The sequence below is a fragment of the Montipora foliosa genome, chromosome 7, assembly GCF_036669935.1.
Source record: "Montipora foliosa isolate CH-2021 chromosome 7, ASM3666993v2, whole genome shotgun sequence".
Lineage (NCBI taxonomy): Eukaryota > Metazoa > Cnidaria > Anthozoa > Scleractinia > Acroporidae > Montipora > Montipora foliosa.
Window position 1 is genome coordinate 25,746,948 of NC_090875.1, and position 7,999 is coordinate 25,754,946.

At 39.6% G+C, this 7,999-nt stretch overlaps 1 long non-coding RNA gene across 2 annotated transcripts in view; it reads left to right on the plus strand.

Moving 5' to 3' along the window:
• The window catches only part of LOC138011564 (uncharacterized), a 41,278-nt gene extending 40,522 nt beyond the window's left edge, over nucleotides 1–756 (plus strand). Inside the window, exon 6 of one of the 2 annotated variants that reach the window (XR_011124742.1) lies at nucleotides 1–756. This exon is cut by the window's left edge and continues 1,128 nt beyond it. This is a non-coding gene — a long non-coding RNA (uncharacterized lncRNA). The other variant, XR_011124741.1, reaches the window with a different exon arrangement.
• Nucleotides 757–7,999: the final 7,243 nt, after the last annotated feature.

Here is a 7,999-nt window from a genome sequence, read left to right on the forward strand (position 1 = left end):
TTTTTGCCGGGTTTTGGCCAAAAAAGCGAACAAAAACATGAAACAAAGAAACTTGTCGAGTTTCATAACCAGCCTACATCTATTAACTATGGTGTAACACAGTGCAAAAAGTGTAATACCAGTGCAAATTACACATCGAAATTCTGGATCATGATTGGCTAGTAAACAATAAGGTTTGGTCAGAACCAATCAAATATTTTGTTTTCAAATCAAGCGCGCGTCCTGGATGGCGCAATTTTTCCCTGATTACGTGATACGCGTGCGTTTCTTCTGCTTAACCATCTTTCATGTATATTGTTAATAGGTAATCACATTATTTTTCGAGTGCAATTAGGAATAAATAAGCAGGACTACAAATTGCACTGGCCCTACGGGCTCGTGCAATTTTGTTCGTCTTTGAAAAAAATTTAGTCTTGCTTATTTATTCCTTTAGAATTGCACTCGAAATCATGTGATTACCTAATGATACATAATTGTAGTTAACTGGAAGTTGTTAGGGATTTCAGTTAGGTGTCCCCTATTAGCATAGGATATCTCTGCTGCTAGATTTTAATTGACACGTCAATAAAGTCATTAGAGAAATTTTGCATCATGTTTACATGAAACTTGAACGGCAAGAATGACCACGTGACCATGATTTTCCCGCCATTTTTGGCGTTTGCCGGTTGCCGTTTCCACGTGATAGTAGGCATTTTCGCGTTCGCCGTGTACGTGGAATTTTCTTCTCATTTTTCCTCTACGAAACAAGTCAAACAAGAAGAGCGAGTTTCAATCGAGTATCGTAAAACCAAAACCAAAGTAATTACTTTGGCCAGTCAAAAAGGACGGAGACTATCAGGTAAACCAATCAAAACTCGTCGAAGTAATTACACGTAGCCGACACAAAGCGCGGGAAAATGTGCACGCGCGAGCCACGATTGGTTTTGGTTTCACTACTGATTGGCTGGAAAAGTGGCGCGAGAACTTTGAACCAATCACTGAGTGAAGTAATGCAAAACTAAAGCAATTCGCTAATTACTTTCGACACTATCGTTCATAACTGACTCCTCACCGAACGCACGTTGTCTCTCTGTTGACTCACAAAACAGCTTCATCGAAACTCGTGAAATTTGGCAAGTAAGGATTTTCATTTTATATATCGTCTTTTTTCTACAAACAATATTTGAAGACTCCGAGTTTTTTATTTTCATTTTTATTAACTAAATATTTGGGATTAACAGAGTCCATTCCGAGCTGCCGTGGGTCACGCCAAGCCAAGCGTCACTCCATTTTACGTTAAACCTGAAACGGCAAGCCGACCATTGCCGTCTCACAGAAAACTGTAATTGCGCGTGCGTGAAGGGTCTTCTGACTACGTGGAAAGATATGGCGTTTTGTTCTAAAGTAGAACACCTCCACAACGCATTGGACTACGCCCTCAAGTATAGTGAAATCTGAACTCTCGCTAAAAGAAACTTAGTGTGAGGCTTTAAAGAATAAAGTGTACAATTCGAAGGAAAACTAACATCTGCTAAAATGGCAGGAAATGAAACCGTTTTTCAACACCCAATCAAGCGTGGCCTCTTTCTCCCTTTCGCGACCGCTGTAATACCATTTTAAAGAAATTTTACCCGAAAGCATGTTTTCAATGGAGCACACGATGATAGGGCCTTAGCCAGTATGAGGCAAACCGAGGCACTTGCCTCCGTCATGTTTTCGTGATCTTTTAAAAATAAGGCGTGATTCTAGTGTTGTCTTTAAAATTTAAACATCATAAACACCTTAAATACCCACGAAGAGAATTTAACCATAACCTCAGTTGTAATTTTTGCTGGCAACGGCCCTGGATGACAGTATGACAGTATTTGAGTGAGCACGCGGACAAAATAGTGGCCGTGCCTTGTCATTGAGGTAGTTTTGGTTTCTGTTTATAACAAAGAAAGCAAACCCAGAACCAGCATCCTGTGTCTCTGCGTCTCCCATCTTTTCATTTTTTTATTTGCAGATCTTATCCCATTTACTAATCACCTTTGCTTGTTTGAAGGCATTTTTTTAGAATTTCCACCTTAAATACTGAAATCACCATCAAAAAGTTATCATCATCACTTTCATTTTTTGGTCTCGCTATAAATTAGCTGAGGACTTCTGGTCTTCTAGGTGGGGAGACTACAATTCATGTCTTTGAGATGCGGAATGGACGTGAAATGAAAGTTCGAATGATAACCGCGGTTAGAACAGCTGCAAGCAGCAAACCTAAAACATCTCAGTAGCCTCGCCTCTATTACCATGCGATTGCTCTACACTGGTCGACCAAATGGGCTAAGATGAAGCCAGCTGAGAGCTGCTTAATTGCTTACACTGCTTATCTAACTGTGATGAACTTTCTAACTTACATTTCATGCTCATTTTCGTTGAGTGGGAGAACCCAAAGTATCGGAGAAAATTTCTCGAAGCAGATAGAAAAGCAACATGCTCAACTCGAATTTGATGTGGAGCGAGCACCTTACTCTAGTACCCGGAACACATCGGTACGTAGAAGGCATGTGTTTCATCCATCTCCACTTGTATTGACGATGACGACGAGGTTGGGTAAAAACGACGATGAAGGAAAAACGCTCATCAAATTTTCAATATGTCCAAAAATGCAAGTAATTAGATGCAGGCCCAATTTTGACATCCAACGCGAATTGTTTTCTACCTATTTCTAACCGTAGGGTAAGGGTAAACAGGGACGGATCTAGGGGGAGGGTGCAGAGATTATGCACCCCCTAGATCTCCCTTCCCCCTCCCCCAAGATGACCTGTGGGTTTCTAATCTGAAGAACGCAAAGGCTACGTCACAGCTCAGCGAACGGGAACGTGTGCTCAGGTGCGCGCAGTTTGAAATGGCCGCGATTCGCGGGTAATTTTTTTGGATATTTAAACTTAAAAAATTAAATGTTTGTTTGAAAAATAAGGAAATTGCTTAGAATTTGGAGGAAAGCAATAAGTATCTCCAAAAATTAAGGCCTGTTGAACGTTGGGAAAATAGTTTTCTTCAAAAATTTAGCCTTCAAAGTTACATGCCTCGTGCTACTTCGTATTATTCCTGCACGTAAACTTGATAAAAAAAGAATCCATTGAGTTGTAAGGTTCATTTCTTGACACAAACCAGACAAACAAAACGTCGAACAAAGTCTCGCGCATACGCAGACGTTATTCAGCTCTGTTATACAACTGGTATTCTGGACGAAAAAAAAAACGTCACCAGTTAGCTACCCCATTTCCTAGTGGTGCACCTCTTCCTAAGAGAAAAATCCTGGATCCACCCCCTGGACTAAAGGTTAACTTTTATTATTTTTACTTTAAGAGAAAATGCAGCTGTTTATCCTTATTTGAGGAACAGAATTTGGGGGACGCTATTAGGCCATTTCCGAGTTCAAGTGTGCCCTCTCTTCAAAGCGAGTCTAAGTTTTTCTTATGAAAATTAGTTTTCATTCATATGTAAAGTAGAACTAATTACCATCACAAAAACTTCGCACTTAGACTCGCTTTGAAGAGGAGGCAGACATGAACTCGGAAATGGCCTATTGTCTTTATTCCGCCACTTCGATCCCAGGGCTTTTCACCGCAGAGAGTGGGACCCGTCCCAGAGCTCTCGGCGGTGAAAAGACCTGGGAACGAGGTTATTTATTCCGAGACACGAGTGATGTTGAAGTTGGGCAGAAGAGCAAGGGGACACTTTGTGACGCTTATTTAAATCAACGTGCATCTATTTAGTGGCATTTCTGGACATTGCTTTTTTTGATAAATTTTTTTGAATTTTTTTTATCCTCCAAGAGATAAGTTCTTTCTTGGAAATCCCTCGCTGCATGTACCAATGTATAGATATCTAATAGGTTGTTTGCAAGATTTCTTGAGAAAGAGGTGACAACGATGCAATGTACTAATGAGAGATCTTTCACCAACATGGCGGTGATAACGTAACGTGAAATAAACCACCTACAAATGCGGTTTTCGGAAAACCATTGCTTAGAAATTTCCATTTAAAACATACAAAGGGTTCAGACAATAGAAGAAATGGAAAAAAATGTTTGTAACCAACCCCTTCAGACAAAGTTCACAGCAGCAATAGGTACAAAACTTGTTTGACAAACAAAAGAAGTTAATGAGAGATTTTGTCTTTGCAGTATCCGACCGGGCGTACATGACATAACGCGTAAACCACATATTGTTGTTTGTCGGTTTTTTTGTAAAGCTTTAAATTGTGCGTGAGTTTCGCAGGTTATTACGAAGAGGATGATGTGTCCAACACAAATAAACTTGTCCCGTGCTTTTGTCGTGTCCCATATCCACCCGTTTCTAAGGTCAACATTTTCTCGTTTGAAATTTAAAGCTTAGCTTTTATCACGTGACTGCTTTAGTACATTCTCATTAGCCGCGCACCAAAAACCGAGAACTGGCGTAACGTAGGTAACCCTAACCTTGACAGCGAGAAAAAATGCTTCTGCCCTTTTTTCTTTGACTAAAGACAATGTCAGTTGTAAGGTCTTGTTTGTATTTTAAAAACAACATAAACATTTCATCTTGAAATGTCAGCGTTTTTCACGAAATCCGTGCATTTGATAATTTAATTCAAGCTTGTCTTCCTCACGGACTTGTTCCAAAATGTTCAACGCGCACGTGAAGCGTGCAGGACTTGTTTTCAAAGCGTTTTTTGGGGGGCGTTGTCGTTACAAAGTTGATTACAAAAAATTCGACACATACAATGATTCTTTCCCATTATAATCGCGCAGTGATCTTGCATTAAAAAGCATAGAATAATTTTCAATTTGCATTCAGACAAGTAGATTTGCAAGGGACGCCAAATTAGCAACAATAGCACTGATTTTCATGGCGAAAGCACATCGGTGACGTTTTTCTAGTGTAGATGTTGCAAACATGAGGTTACACGTGGCACACTTTTTTGTCACATCGATTAGGCATTGGAATTTACGCGTACCAGCCAATCAGCGACCTTCGTGAACGAAATAAATTGAGGCCCAATTTTGGACATTCATCGTCTCAGCTTTTTGCTTTATGCCGTGGATGTTTATCGGAAGAAGTGATCTTGACGAATATGACGCTGAGTTCCAGACACAAGGACGACTTCGGAGAAGACAAATTAAAAGACGGACCAAAGCGAAGGTAAAGTATGTGGATGCAAAAACAAGTGCATGGCGCACAAATTTATCACACTTTAGTGGGGTGCTTTTTCTTTTTTGTGGTGCATTCTCTTGAGAATTACCTCTCTTTAAGTGAATTCTACAGTGAAAGTGTCGAGTTTTCCCAATTTTTGCCAGTCAAAATTATATGCCGCCTTCACAGCATTGCGTTGTCTTCTAAAAAATAGCCCTCAACTCTTGACGGTAACCAAAGTTCTTGTTTGAAAGTTCCAGAATACTACTTTCCAAATTTCTAAATAGGTTTTCGACGAGAATAAAGCGAATTTCATCGATAACAGACGCAGCTAACACAAATGTATCTTGTCGTTGCGGTTTGCAAACAAGGAACCAACTTCTCTCCACACTATACTTGAATGAGTCGGCAACGAACGTTCGGATCTTGCTGTCATCTTAAATAAGCTGCTTTTCATTTCTTTCTTTAAAGATCGGACAGAGTGAAAATTGTTATTTTAAAAAATTAATACTATTACCGTCTTTGTAGTAAATTTAAAATGCACAAGTTCGTTGATACAATTTGATGTCTTTCAATACTTCTATCACCTACAGCCAGACTTCCAAACCACATAAAAGTCTGGTCCTACCCGCTCCCAAGTTCAAACAAACCAAATCCTAGGATAACGTTCGGTAATTTCATAGGTGTGATCTATTAAAAAGGGCCCAAAACTTTAAATTCAATCTTTTTGTTACGCACTCCTTTCAATTAAGTCTAAATGCAGAAATGTTTATACTTTTTGGCGTGTGGCGCGTTCACGCTTTGTTAAAATTCATCTTTAAAAAAACGTTCGGAAACTCCTTATTTTGCAATGTCTTGGTCCACGTCTCCATCATTAGGCAACGTAGGCAAATAAGGTACACGGATACATGACAAGATAATATCCATTTAACGCATGGGACCCTGCCTGGTCACCGTTACCTGAGAACATGTCACCTTTGCCCTCCCATCCCTGGTTTCTTCTAGTCTTATTCCCATTTGAACTGCACAGCCCCTTTCCTCATTTTCCCTCTCCTCAACGTGTCCCCATATTTTTTTCATAATAATCATGATATCCTTGCAATAGACCATATTCGTATTCTCAGTATTGGACTGGAACTACAAGCAGTTGCAAAAAGAGTTGAGACACTCACTGTTGATAACCGTGCAATGCGTGTCATTCAAGTCAGCGCATCTCCAACCCCCTTTCCCCCCAAGCAAAGTTGTTTCCATTTCCACTTGGCACTCAGACTAAAGGGTATCAACATTGAAAAAGGGGAGGGGGAGGGAGGGGCGTTCAGCCTTTTCTTATGAACTAGAAGAGGGGTTTTAGGAAGAAGAGGTGGATTTTCCATTCAGTGTCGCAACCCTTTTGCAATTGTTTGTAGCTTGCAATGGAGGCTAATGCGGGGTAGTCTATTCTAATGCAAATACTTTTAATATATTCTCCCGCATTAGCCTCCATTGCAAGCTAGTTCCAGTGCAATACTGAGAATACGAATATGGTCTATTTACCCCTTTTCCCCTAAAATTACCCTTATCAATAGACTTCATGAAGTCATGTAATTCTCCTGCATTCCGTCCTCGCCCTACAGCCCTGTCATCATAAATCCATTATTTTCATGAGGTCATTGTGTAATCCCTCCCCCTCCCTCATAGTTGAATTTAGATTGCATGTCCATAAGGCACTCGCAAAAAGGTTGGTTCTACGTAAATTTGTTCATGTACCCTTTCTCCGACGCTTATTTCCCTTTCGTAAACGGTCGTGGCCGTTTCTCAGAACGGTCGTTGCCATTTGAAACGGTCGATGACATTTTTTAGCTGTGAATTTCACTCATTACGTCTAAGAACTCAAAAGGTTGCGGTTACTGGGAGTTGTCTCGCTGGTCATATGAGTTAGGGTTCGGGTTAGGATTCTGTTTAGGGTGAGGGCTAAAAACCAGAGTTCGAGTCTTGAAATTTGCGGACTCTTTTTTTCCTCCAGTTTTTCTTTTATAAATGTTTTTTTTTTCCTTTTTTGTCTTAATTTTTGTTAATATTTTTTCTTAGTTTGTTTCTTTTAATTTTCTTTGAAGTGGAGTGTGTAGTCGACCGTTATAAATGCCAACGGCAACGACCGTTTACGAAAGGGAAATTTGCTTCTCGGACCTTTCTATGACTTAAGTATCATTAGCGGACTATATTGAAATGAAGAAAAACACCCTTCATTTAATTCCAGTATTCATTTTCTAGGCCTTGTTTCGAGCCACTCCCGATCTTTTCACCTGCGGTATCCGTTCATCTTACAAGCAATATAAATCATCGACAAATTCAGTACAGTACAATTCACCATATCCTATAATTTACCATATCCTAACGTACTAGCTGTTTTGGCGTGTAGTCTGCCGGAGAATTCTTAACAAATTTGCTTCCTTAGTCTGAAGGTCGAGTCAATCTTCAGAGAACGCAGATAAAGGAAATTATGAGAGTAAAGATAATTTCCTCAAGTGTGATAATTTTTGTGAGTTTTCTGTTAAATAATTCGCAGAGTTCAATAAAGTTAGTACTTTTCAATAATTTTAACACTATCAGTCGTCGTGTTTATTTTCAACTTTTAGCCGCTTTCACTTATCTGTAAACCAGAATATAAACAACTGTAATTGCCATGGAAACCGTAAGTACTCTTTTTGGTCTACACTAGCCTTAATATTTGATACCCTATAATATTCACACTAAACGTCCTTATTTTTACCCGTAGATGGAGGTTATTGCAAGAAATTCAAACTCTACCCTTTTATTGAAGACTGCCAACATAGAACTGAAAGTTCTTCTTGAACATTCTTCGTCACCAAAGTATCCTGTGTAAG